We start from the raw sequence: 13,103 nt of genomic DNA, 5'->3' as shown, positions 1-13,103 counted from the left end.
GTCTACATTATTTATATATTTTTTTTAAACGTGGCTTAAGACGAGAAAGAAATACAAAGTGGTCCCCAGGGGGAGGAAGCAGGTCCTGCAGCTTTCCAGCAAACAAGCCCCAGTGGGGCCGCTGCTGCAGAGCGAGGCCACATTAAACCCACAGGTCCTGTCGCCCGCAGCATCATCCTAATGATCGGCCTGTGTGGGTTTGTTTAAGGTTTCACAAAGGTAGAAAAAACCTCCAAGAATCAAAAACACATTATAATTCTGTAAGAGGAATAATAACAGATAATTTACACCAAGAGAGCAAAAAAACAAAAGTATACAGCTACAAAGAATGGTGGAAGAAGAAAAACACGGCTTCTTTGGACTGTATTTCTTTAATTTTTCTAGCAATGGTCTTTCATAAGAACAAGAGATCTGATAATGCTGCAGCAAAGTCAGACGGAGCAGGAAACACGAGCGTCTGACCTTCAGACAACAACAAGCAAACACCTCACCGGATTATTCAAAGCTGCAGAGAAAGCTGCAACATGAATGTGATTATAAGAGAAGCATGACGCAGAAAAGCAAAACCTCACTGAACAGCTCTAATAAAATGAGTCTGTCATGATGTTTGAAGCGGCACAGCGAGGGGTCGACTTAAAACGAGCAGTTGATTGTCAGGTGCCAAAACGTGCTATTATATGTTTGAGGGTGTTCTTTCAGGGGTGCAAAAGGAATACAAGTTTAACAAATGACAAGTGACACTGATTCATTATTGCTGATTGACATTTGCAGACCTGAAACTGTGGACACTTTTTTAATTCTGGATGACGCAGGTGTAAAAAACAGAGGAAAAGGAAGACATTTAATTTAAATTGAATATATGAGAAGAGTGTCATCTGCATAGAAAAAATCGACTTCCAATAAAAGATTAACCTGATGTGACACAAACACTTGACTCAGCCAAATGAGGGAGGGAAGATGACCGCAAGCTAGTCAATCATGTTGTACCGAAACAATACACCAATGTACCAAATGATGCCGGTGTTGTGACAATTTACGCTACCTTTCCAAAAGGGCTCCCAACAATAATTCCCTAACAGTCTGTGATGCACGCATAGCTTCTGTTTTCATACAATAAAACCCAGACATACAGGGAACCATAATAAATGTCCATTTGAGGTCAGAACTCCTTATTTAGACATTTCAAAGGAAGCTTAATTATCCAACAAAGGATCGATGTCTGGCTGCAACACTGGGTGGGAAAAAATACTCATGAGAACAGAAATGAAAGATGATCAGATGGTTTGAAGTCATCTGCAGTTCTCCGTATGAAATATTCAGATGTGACATGCTGACTTGCACAAAATTCCGTGTGAGTGTATTTGCACCTTTGCATGAATCTCCATGTTTTCTATGATATTTTAATCTTGCTTTTTGGGTATTCATGTTTCCAGCTGCAGTTTTGGACTCCTCATGTGTGTTTTTTTTTAGAGCGCCCTTGACTGTTTTGACACCTATAATCCCTAAAAGTGCTGCTGCAACCAGCGCTCAGCACTGCAGACTCTCTGACACCAAGGAGTCAGAGCCAGTGCAGAATCACACCGAGGGTTTAAGTCGAGTCATTTATGGTCACTGTATCCCCCAAGGAGCCAATTTAGTAAAAACCAGAAAACAAAGAGGAAGCTGACCCCCCTGTGCATTCACATCATGTTACTGCATGTTGCTATCTTTAAATCTTAGTAACTCCTGAGCTGTTGCTAGGGTTAGGGTTATTTGTTTTATGATTAACCTCCTATAAAGCATCATCATGTGATCATCTGCATCCTGGTGAATACAAATTGTGCAAAACATCAGAGAAAAATCTGCCCAAGAGAGACGAGTGGAGACTCTAATAAAAAACTTTGAAGAGCCGCCCTGCTCGATCAACCTCTATTTATAGATTCTATAAAAATAAAGACTCCGTTCTCAGGGGGGGAGGGGGTCTGAGTTTTCTGCATGTGAAGTGTTTCTATTTGTAGTGCGAGTTGTGTCAACCAATCACGTATCAGCAGGAAAAACAGGCGGAACTCAACCCACGAGACATCGAGGCTCCGATCAGCGGGAATCTGGCGGCGATTTGTTTCTCTCTATGAAAAGATGTCTGCATGCAAGAGCAGCTAACGATCAGCTCCACATTTCAGTCTGTGTCACGATCAGCGATTACATTTCCTGACTTCTTTGAATGCATCAGAAATGAGCGAACCGACTTCCGCTCAACAACAAACATTTTAAAAGTCGTGCAAACTTCAGACCCGTTGATGAGAGTAAATCAAACGAAAATCTGTTTCAGTTTCAGGTTCATACCGATGTAATCCATGGAGAAGCTTCCATGTGATTTATATTCTAGTGTTTAACTGAAACTCTGCAGATAAACGCTGCAAATCCAGTTATTGCACAAAATGCACCGCCGTTGTTTGTGTCTTTTTGGACTTTTGCACCTGTTTTTGATTTCGTATTTTTGCACATTTCTCCTCATTCAAATGGTTTTGGATGTTGATGATCAGCTGTTCCTGTTGGTCACTGTCGTTACTTGTGCTTTGACGGATGCTTATCCTCCGAGGGGGGGGGGGGGTGGGGGATTTCATGGACCAAGCAACGGCAGCATGTACGTCTGCAACGCAAACACCGCCTGGAAAAGGAAGTCGTTTTACGTTAATTAAATTAGGAAGAAATTGGCATCTGTTCCTGACGACGATGATAGAAAATGATTGCCGATGATTGCCGATGGGCTCCAAGATAGCTAGTTGCTAAACTTCATTAGAAGATGAACAAGTTAAAAAAACATCATGAGACTAACAGGTTACAGATTTCAGAGCGACTTCCAGCGACGCTCTCTTCAGATCTTTAAATATGAATTCACACTTGAATCTTCTCTCGTTTGGATAACCTCTCTCTAAACACGCCTCAGCCAATCATCGGGAAACCCTATAAAGTTAGTCCAAAATGCAGCTGACTAGAACCAGCCGTCATTCCCACATCTCCCCCGTTCTTCTTTATCTTCCATTTAAATTCAGAATCAACTTCAAAGTCCTGTCACTCACAAACAAATCACAGCATGACCTCGCGCCCAGCTACATCTCTGACCTCCTCGTTCCATATTCCCCCACCTTCTCCTCTCAACAGATCGCGCTCTAACTCTAAAGCTAGCGGTTGGCCCCCGACTCTCTGGAATTAGCTCCCACAGTCCATCAGATCTGCAGGATCTTTGGGTCCATTTGAAATGGAACCTGTACAGACGAGCCTTGGTGTTACTACCGAACCCTTCCCTGTGCTTTGTTTGTTTTTGTGTTTGCCTGATCTGAACTTTGCCCTGCTTCACACGCGTTTTTATTCCTCTCCTTTTTACTCAAGAAGATGTGTTCAGAGTCTGCAATACTTTTGTTGCCTCTGATAAAAGCGCTGACCTCAGTTTGCCCTGTGGACACACACTGCTTCTTAAACGTCCGCACGAGTCAAGTGTGGATGTCAGACTTCTTTATACACCTTAACTTTTGCTCTTTTCTTTCATCCGTCCACCTAGAGCGCTGATTCAAGATTTATTATCAGCCATTACAAGCGGACGTTCCGATAAAAGAAAAAGATTGGCGTTTCATCTTCTGTTCTGGCCCTTCTTTTGCTCGCTTGTTGTTTCACATTTTGTATTTTAAAAGAGTGTGTGTTTGTGTTTTTCCCGTGTGTGCGTGTGTGTGTGTAAAAGAGAGAGAGAGATAGATAGGGGGGAGAGCACATCACAGCGTTACAAATCCATACTTCACAGAGCAGAGCCAGCAGCACAGTGTGTGTGTGTGTGTGTGTGTGTGTGTGTGTGTGTGTGTGTGTGTGTGCGCATGCAGAGTGTGTGTGTGCATGCAGAGTGTGTGTGTGTGTGTGTGCATGCAGTGTGTGTGTGTGTGTGTGTGTGTGTGTGTGTGTGCAGCAACATTAGTTATTCTTTTTGACACATGGGCTGTAATGGAGCTCCTCTCTCTTTCTAACATCGCTCTGTTTCTGCAGCTTCACACATCTGTCCTAACATCTTTCTCTCGCTCCTTTTTTTTAAGTCCAGATCCATTAGAGGGCATCACACAAAACATTTTGGCGCCTTCGCTTTAAAGCAGCGACACACAAAACACAAAACAAAATCCCTCGAGCGATGGGTTTCCCCTCCATGTCTGAACGCTGATTTGAATACAGTATACAGGCTCCATCGCAGGCTTTGCTTTGGGCTCCGTTGGGAGACAAAACAAAGGATCTGCAGAAGCCTTTTGCAATCTATCCAAGAGTTGTTGCAACATCTCAGAGTCTCAGCACAGACGGACCAACAAACTGATGCTGAACGCGCTTATTTGCAAGTTCTAGTTGGTAGACAACAGAGATGGTACGGGCCCGACAGCACCTCCTCTCCTGTGTGCGACTGACCTCGGTTTTGGAGCGTCTGTGTGAGCGCGTCATGGTGAACGTATTCTCCAGGTCAGATACCGTTCACCTGTGCTGCCTGCTGCTACACAGCTGCAGTGAAGTAATTAACCAATCGGAGGGCAGCCCCTGCCGACACACTCCTTTTGAAGAAGTTTGGACAGCCAGCAGTCGGGGCTTTTCAGCTTGCCACTGTGCCTCTCGCTGTCTTTCGTCCTGATGACTTCTGTGTCTTCACTCGTTTAATTCAGGTCAGGTATTAGTTTGGTTTAGTAAACTCTGGGTTAGGGGTGCTGCTCCTTTCATTTGGTTTGCGTTAGTAACTGTTTTTTTTTTTTGGTAATTCCTTTTCACTAAGTAGAAAGTCGGTTTTTAAGACACCTACTTCGAGTCCTTCTGTGTAACAGCGTTTCCTAACAGCACGCTGCATTGTGCATGATCAAGAACAAAAACCACCTGCTCAGACTTGAGAAATCACAGGTCAAGCAGGAAATAATCCCAAGAAATGGAGAAAGGTGGAATTGAATTAAAAAAGTATCATGAAATGAATAATAAAGGATTAAAACAGCTAAAAGGTTGGAGCTAAAAAGGTCAAGGGGTTTAAAAAAGAAAAAAAGAACTCCAGAGGCTGACGCTGCAAAATGTTTTAAGATAACAGATTTAATATTCCAAAATAAAAGCATGCAAAATCCTGCAAACTGGGGCAGAGATAATGTTCACTTTAACAGCTTGGAGAAAGAGAGACATCCTCCTTTTTGTTTGGATACCAGCGGAAACTTGGACCGCTGATATCATCCACGGTATATTGTCCTTTTTAAAAACAGCAGTTACAGCCTGCAGACTTTTTCCTCCACTCCATCTTTGTCACTTTTTCAGTCAATTACAAACAGTTCAGTTGCATTCCTCCTTTGTTCCCTCTTTGTTTATTTATTAGTTTATTTTCTGGTCCGCCTCTGACCTCACATTGTCGTCACATTGTGCCTCCTGATGGAGATGGTTTGGGTCGTTGCAGGTCGATTGCCGTGGTCAGCCACAAAGGGAGTGACACACACTGGAATCAGCGTGTTTTATCAGCAATGTCAACAGTGAAGGCCCAACCTTTATCATCAACAGACAGCGTCATTATTAATCAAACAATCAGGCCTGGACTCATCTCACATGATCACAGGTCAAACCCATTCTGCAACAGCTTTCTTTGTCGCTCACCTGAATCACTTTGACATTCCTTCACACCTGCATGCACCTTGATTTCCTGTTAAACCGGCTGCATGATAAGGAACAGCGACTCCACAAACAAAGGAAACCACTTCAACAAGAATCAAGATCTGCAGCTGAGTTTCCTGCATGCAGCAGGGAAGGACGAACCTATTCATATTCATCCATTGGAACCATGAAACAATCGTTTATTGTTCCACCTTCTTCTTAAACACATCAACAATCAGATAACCAACGATTCTATTAAGCGGCGGCGACATACAGCCCATTGTCACAAAAGAAACCTTAAGAAACCTTCTGGTGTGCTTTCTGCAGATGTCTCAAAGCTCCACCACACCGTCTGAGATCAATGCTCCTGCACGGAGGAGAACTTGGCTCGCATGTTCGGGTACACACAAATTGGTGCTGACAGAGCACGCACACAAACGCAGAGGAGATCACAAGCTGGACAACGCACACGCAGAGGATGCTGCAGCTGAAAGTCTCTGCTGGCAAGAGCCAGAGAGACACATTTCTTCTTCTGCTGCCAGGTTTCATATCACAGCCTTTGTTCGTGCTCGACCCGCCTGCCTGCGCCTGATGACCTTTAGCTTGTTTTGTGTTTCTGCCTGCTTGTCTGAACCAGCTTTTTGTCTCATGTCACCTTCACAACTGGCTTCTCTTTGCCTCCCAGGTGAGTCTGGTGACTGATAATGGAGGCCAGTTTCTCCAGCATCTCTTAACCAAAACCAGCCTGAAAGCCTCAACATACACTCGAGAGATCTTTTCAACATAATCATGTTTAAACTGATCTGAGATCAAAACTCTAAAAGTTAAAGCATTCATTCTTTCTGCGGCGGCAAGTTCAGTGAAGATGCACGAGCTGCAAACTAGGGATGCAATAATTCTCAATATGATATTGAAACGTTCAGTACAGCATCCACAGTTCAGTCTGCGCTCATGAATTGGTTCTGTTTGTGAGCGTGTGTGTCCAACCCTAAAGTTGGGGAACACTACACGCATGACGAGCGGTTGGAGATCAGTGAACAAAAAGCCGAGGTACGTATCGAGCCGGCCGACCGTGTTGTCTTGTCCCGATACCAAACACATTTCAAAAGAGAAAAACAGTTTAACCTTAGCGTAGAAAAAATAACCTTCTGCCTTGTAGTCTTTAAAATGGGCTTTTGGATCGATGAAATGTTAACCCTCGTGTCCAGCGGGTAAAGGAAATATTGTGTGTTTCAGAGAGTCGACCGTAGTGACTGTTTGGAGAGTTTGTTGTGTTCTTATTCTTCCTCACTGTCCTGTTTAAAATGTATAACTGTACGAGGGTTATTTCTGCAGGATCCCTGTTTAATAAAAGTCTGTTGTTTAATCTTTTAAAGATCCCTCCTCCTCTGTATTAAATCTGCTAACAAGCCCCCGTGTTTCTAAATTAATCATGTGCAAAGAGTTAATAAAATATTAGCCATGTTAGCACAATCACACTCCTCTTCCTCTTGCTCCTCGGCTTCGGCTTAAATCCTCGTCTGCCTCTGAAACCCCCCCTTAAATCCTCGCTCGCCCCTCTGCAACCCCCACCTCTCTCCCTCACTCTCCGTCTTTACACCCCGCTCTGATGCCAGCTCACAGCCAACGCCAGCAGCAACATCTGGGCCGACACACACACACACACACACACATTAACACACACATTAAAGCGCACAGTAAATACAACATGGCAACAGTGGTACCCTGAAAAAGTAGGCCATGAGAGGAGGGGATGGACGTAGAGGAAGACGGCAGAACTACAGGTTGTTAAAGACGATGGTGGATCATCAACATGATATCCTGGAATATAAATGACCATTATTCTGCTTTATTTCTGTATTTCTGTACGATTTTCACTGAAATACGAAGTTACCCTCACAATGTTTCTACAAGCGTGGAGTTCTGATCCAGAAGCAAAACTTCTGGGAGGTTTAGTACTCATGCAGCAGTTTTATCCTACACTCTGTCCTCTGACTGGGTTTTACTGTTCTGGTTTGTTTTGGTTGACTCTGGACGTTTCTGGGCGGAGAAGTGGTGAGTTTCCTGTTGGACAGGCAGGAGACAAACACCGGCGGTTAGCTTGTGTTAGCGTGCGGTAGCTTGTAGTGTAGGTACAAGCAGTAAACGTACACACTACGTCCTGCAGGGGGCGGAGCTTCTGATTGTTGTGTTTACAGGCTGCAGTGAAAAAAGCTACTGACTATTTTCTTATAATTTCTCTGAGGATATTTTTTCACTCTAATGAATGAATACATGTGTGTTTCTTGTAAATTAACAGTAATAGGTGCTAATTAAAGATAATCTCTGTCTTTGTTTTTCAACTCGACCGTACCTTCTGGTTTTTCAGAGATATTTTTGAGCCCCCACGCTGCAAGAAAAAAAATGTGTTTTTGAACTCACAAAATTGAATTTGCAACACAAACAGCTAAGTCTTTCCCAGACTGTCTCCATTATGTCCTTCTCTTTGTTCTTTAAGAAGCTTCTGTCCTCACAGGAATTTATTTACTGCAGAAATAGTCATTTCACTTTCAACACAGCAACAAATCCCCGCTGATGCCGCAGCTAGAAACGTCTAGAGAAGTCTGCCTGTAGCACAAAAAGCTGAAGATAAACGGTGTTCATTTTTAACTAAACGTCCCATTTATTTATATTTGTCTGTGTCTGAGGAGTAACGGAAACTTGCTGAAACATACGTTTTATAAATTGTTTTAATTTCCAGTTTTTCTCGTTCTTTCTTTCAGCTCGCTCAAAGCAGCACAACAGTTTTCTTTGGACTATTCCTTTGCTTCAATCGGTTGAGTCGCCCCCTGCTGGACATTAGAAATAACGCAGGTTGGGGCGCAGGTGGCCGAGGGGTTAGTTTGCTTTCCCCATGTACAGACGCTTTAGTCCTTGAAGCCGGCAGCCCGGGTTCAAATCTGACCTGTGGCTACTTCCCCCTGTCACTCTCTCTCCTCGATTTCCGACTCTATCCACTTTCCTATCTCTCCAATAAAGACCCAAAAATAAACCTTCAAAATAAAACGCAGGTTTAGCAACAAACATGAGGTCTGCAGAAATCTAAAGAGACACCAAACCAACCAAAGCGTTAGTTTGGTTTCTTCGTCAAAGTTTCTTTATCATGTCAGTCATTTCTTTCCAAAAGAGGAGAACTAACAAACAACATTCAGCAAGCACTGCAAAACAATCCATTTTTTCTCATTGTGTTTCTCCTTTTCCGGAACAAAAGACGAAAGATTTGTGCCAAGAGATTTTCCTTTTTGGAGCCAGAAACTCTGTCTGTAATTATCATCCAGCCGGCTGCAGACTGATAACAGTGATCTGTACCGCTCCGTCTCCAGCGTGTTGAACTCTACGCGGATATTCTGCTGCTGACCGCCCTGCACGACTGTAGGAGTCTGAACCTCTGGGAATAGGAAGGAAAACAAACTCCTGGTTGCCTTTGGCCTTTTCTCACTGCTGCATAACGAGGAGGGCAAGTACAGGACAACGTGACGAGAAACTGAACGCTCCATTCTGCGCTGGGTGACGACTGTCTGCAGAGAGAGCGGAGCAGGAACGACTAACTCAGAGCGCTGACAGATACACAATTCAGGATTTAAGCTGAAATTGTAACAAGAACAGAGAGCGACAGAGAGAGAGAGAGAGAGAGAGAGAGAGAGACATCAAACACCTGGGACTTATTTCAGTCCTCCTGCATGGACATTTAACATAATCCTCTGTGTTGATGTCAGACGTCTCAGAGACACTCAGAGGTGTTTCAGAATCAAAGCCAGGAGTTTCTGATGTAAATAGTAGAATGCATGATGTATCAAAGTCTAGAGTTTCCTCAAGCATCAGTAGAGTCTTTAAACGTTCAGAGCTGTTAGAAAACCTCGTTAAGAAACATCAGAAGCCTGAAACAGTTTGTTTGAGTCACAATGAGAGGAAATCATCTGATTTACTTTCTTCAGTTAATCAATTCAATCCACAACATCAGACGCTTCTTTAATCAGGAACATCAGATTCTAAGAAACTCGGACGTGAAATTTAAACCGGGGGGGCGGGCAGAGAGAGCAGGACAAGGAGAAGTCCCCCACCATGTCTCCTGTTATTTTTCATACACAGCAGAGAAAACCGAGGCAAGCGGCGACGAGTTTAAAGTTGAGAAACTCGGTTCAACGTGGAGAGCGTCATCGCCCCCGCCCACTCAACTCACTCGACTCAGCACGACTTCATGACGACGTTTTATAAAGAGGGCTCCTCAGTCACATATGAAGACCGCCCCGATGACGTCGGGACATTTTCAGGAGTGCAGAGCACGGGTGAAGGAGCCATAACGCCTGATTACAGATTGTAGTTTTAGAACAGCGTCGTTCTGCTAGCAGTATGCCTTTGTTGTTACACACTACATCTGGGTTGGACGGCTTTGCCCCCTCATTCTGGCTCTGTGACAAACACACTTCACAAGAGGCGTAGCGTGATCGACACAGGCCATGTTTGCTAACGTCTGTCAGACAAAACAAAGGAGACCTGGCTGAAACACCTGTGGCGGTAAAAACTACAAAAATAATTAATCCAAACACAGCAAAGCCAAAATAAAACCCAATATCATGAAACTTTGATCACAATATTTAAATGTAGATGGAGCTTTTAGATACTTCCTGTTCTGTACACAAGATGCATAAATGTGTGTGTGTGTGTGTGTGTGTGTGTGTGTGTGTGTGTGTGTGTGTGTGTGTATGACCTCTTCATTTGTACTTCTGAACCGAAGCCCTCCGCCCTGTACATGAAAAACTGACCCTACCCGAGCCAAGAAGCTGTTTTCACAAGTTGTTCAAGAAAGAACAGACATTACATACATTCATTTAATCTACACACACACACACACACACGCACACACACACACACACACACACACACACACACACACTCTTACACGTGCCAACTCATCCGGTAGATACATAAGAAATGAGCTCCACACACACTGCTGCCTCCTGATATGCAAAAACACACATTTTCCTTCTTACAGTATTTGCATGTCATCATGTGTACACCCCCCCATATAAAAGTCTTTATCCACTACAGTATGCACCCCCCCCCCTCCCCATATAAAACTCTTTATCCACTACAGTATGCACACACACAGAAACAAACCCGCCTCCCCTCCACAGGAATCTGCTCCCTGCAGGAGCGAGGATGTAAATAGGATAGAATTAGAGAGTGAGCGGGAGGACGAGAGGAAACACGAGAGATGAAGAGGGGAACAGAAGAGCCGCTGATGGAGGGGAGGAGACGGGGGAGGAATCAGGGAACAGGGAGAACGAGGGGGGATGTTACATCAACCCCCTGATGTTTTATGTAGAGCTGCCAATCATCTCATCACACGGAGGGCTGCTCTTTTTCCTTCCCGACAAACACAAAAAAAATACATCCGTTTAATTCACAGCCGAGTAAAACCTCAATCACTCAATTTCTGTACACTGAAGTCAATCTGTAAAATAAACTCTGAAGCAAACACGGGCAGGAAGGACGTGCAAAATGCACCTTTTTAAAAGGTACACTCTGCTACGTCCATATATGGTCGAAGGAGGTAAACGCCCCGGGCAGCACTTAGCCTGGCGCCAAATGTGGGCCAACTATTCATGAACAAAATCGCCACTAGCCGCGGGCTCGCTAAGCTACACAATCTATAAGCACAAAGAACCTCTGAAGGAAGTGTCAATCAAGCATCACCTGCAGCAGAGTCCCGCCCTCCAGCTCTCATCGGCCAATGGCAGTGAGGAACTCTTTTGACAGGTGCAGGGTCAGACTTTACAAGCTCAAGTCCATAGGTTTCCAATATGATGACCGCCATCAATTGGCTTCATAACTCCTCTTCAGAAACCAATGATGACATCAGTAAGACAACGTCCATGTTATATACGGTCTACAGTTGTCAACAGGAGGGACCTTATTTAGTGAATACACATTCATCTCTCTATCTTAGATGATCGCAGTGGTAGCTGTCAATCACAAGTAGCTCCGCCCTAACTCCTCCCTCTCTCTCTGACTCTAAATGGGACCATCATTTACTAAATAATCACGCTGTGTTGAAGAAGACTTGAAACTACAGATTGGAACAATAAACTTGTTAGGAAAATGTTTATTGATGGAATAAATCAACTGAGAAGAAGAAGGAACATTTTCTAGTCAAACTATTCTGTCTTTGTAGCCCCCTGCTGGTCAGAAGGCAGAATGCAGGTATGAAGCATCCCCACATTAATTCACATCCACTTCTTCTTCTCCTCCTCAGTCTATGTTTGGCCCTGACTGTGACATAATCCATACAGCAGCCAATCAATACGACCTCTGACAAACTTTGAACTGCAGAGGTGTGACACGGGTTCCTTCAGTTTACAGGAGGTTGTTTTGTTTCCCCCTCTCTCTCTCTCTCTCTCTCTCTCTGCTCGGAGGCAGATTTAGGATTTGCACACAGTCCAGATTATTCATTCAAAATGAGAATGTAAACACTTGTGTCTCTCGTGTTTTCCCCTTTTTCCCCAGCCTTGTCGCTCTGATACTCCATGAAAAGATGAGAGGGAGAAGAGATGAAAAGCGTGAGGAGAAAAGAGCAGGCTTTAGACGGGGAGGAGTTCATTCTGCATTTTTTTTAACTCTCTGAAAACCTAATTTGTCTTTTGTCCTTCTGCTTTTTTTGGTCATCTCCTCCTTCAGCACCTCCTGAGTCTCTTCCTTTCTTTATTTCTTTTTCTCTCTGTCTCCTCATCCTCATTTTTCCAGCTCCTGCCCCAAGCTAAAAGCTGCTGCTGCTCTCCTTGTTTGGAGACATTCCCGTACATCGAGAAAAATAAGGCAAATTCTGACTGATCTTTGCTTCAATAATTCACCTTTTTAACGTCAAATTAAGATTTATCTGCTGATGTGAGGACCCTTCATGTCTTATAAAGGTGTAGGAAAAGACAGTTTTCATTAAGGTAAAGATTATATATGAACTACAGCTGCCTGTGTTTAATTAAACACTTTAAAGCAACAACATCTGCAGCCTGTGTGTTTTGATCTGCTGTGGAAATGTTAAATCATTTGGTTAAAATTCTCTAATTTTAGATGTTTTTTGTGCCTTTTAGTAAAAGAAATTTGCAGAAACGTTTATATGTATGACATATACTGATTCATATCAGTATATTGTATATTTAACCTTTCTTCACATTAATCAAATAAATGTTGGAGATATTGTTGATTTGCTGAAATGTTACAAGAGAGCGTTTTGATGCCTTTAGGTGTATTGAATGAAATTCTCTCTATGGCGACATTTTTATGATAAATCTTATGGATATTAAATAATTACAACAAACATATCTCACAAGAGAACAATCTGAAGTCATCAGGACAGTTTTTTTGTGTTTTTGTACAAGGAAAAATCCAAATCATCATTTTTTTTTAACGTCTATTACGCGTCCGTCACTCTCCGCGTTAATTGCAGATTC

General features: G+C 43.3%; 1 protein-coding gene across 1 annotated transcript in view; it reads right to left on the bottom strand.

Moving 5' to 3' along the window:
- chrm4a (cholinergic receptor, muscarinic 4a) overlaps window positions 1-13,103 on the bottom strand; it is a 36,671-nt gene that overhangs the window by 23,010 nt on the left and 558 nt on the right. The gene's annotated exons all lie outside the window — the stretch shown is intronic.

This window comes from Labrus mixtus, chromosome 24, assembly GCF_963584025.1.
Source record: "Labrus mixtus chromosome 24, fLabMix1.1, whole genome shotgun sequence".
In the NCBI taxonomy this organism is placed as follows: Eukaryota; Metazoa; Chordata; class Actinopteri; order Labriformes; family Labridae; genus Labrus; species Labrus mixtus.
Note: the sequence above shows the minus strand (reverse complement) of the source record. Positions and strands in the feature narration are given on the sequence as shown.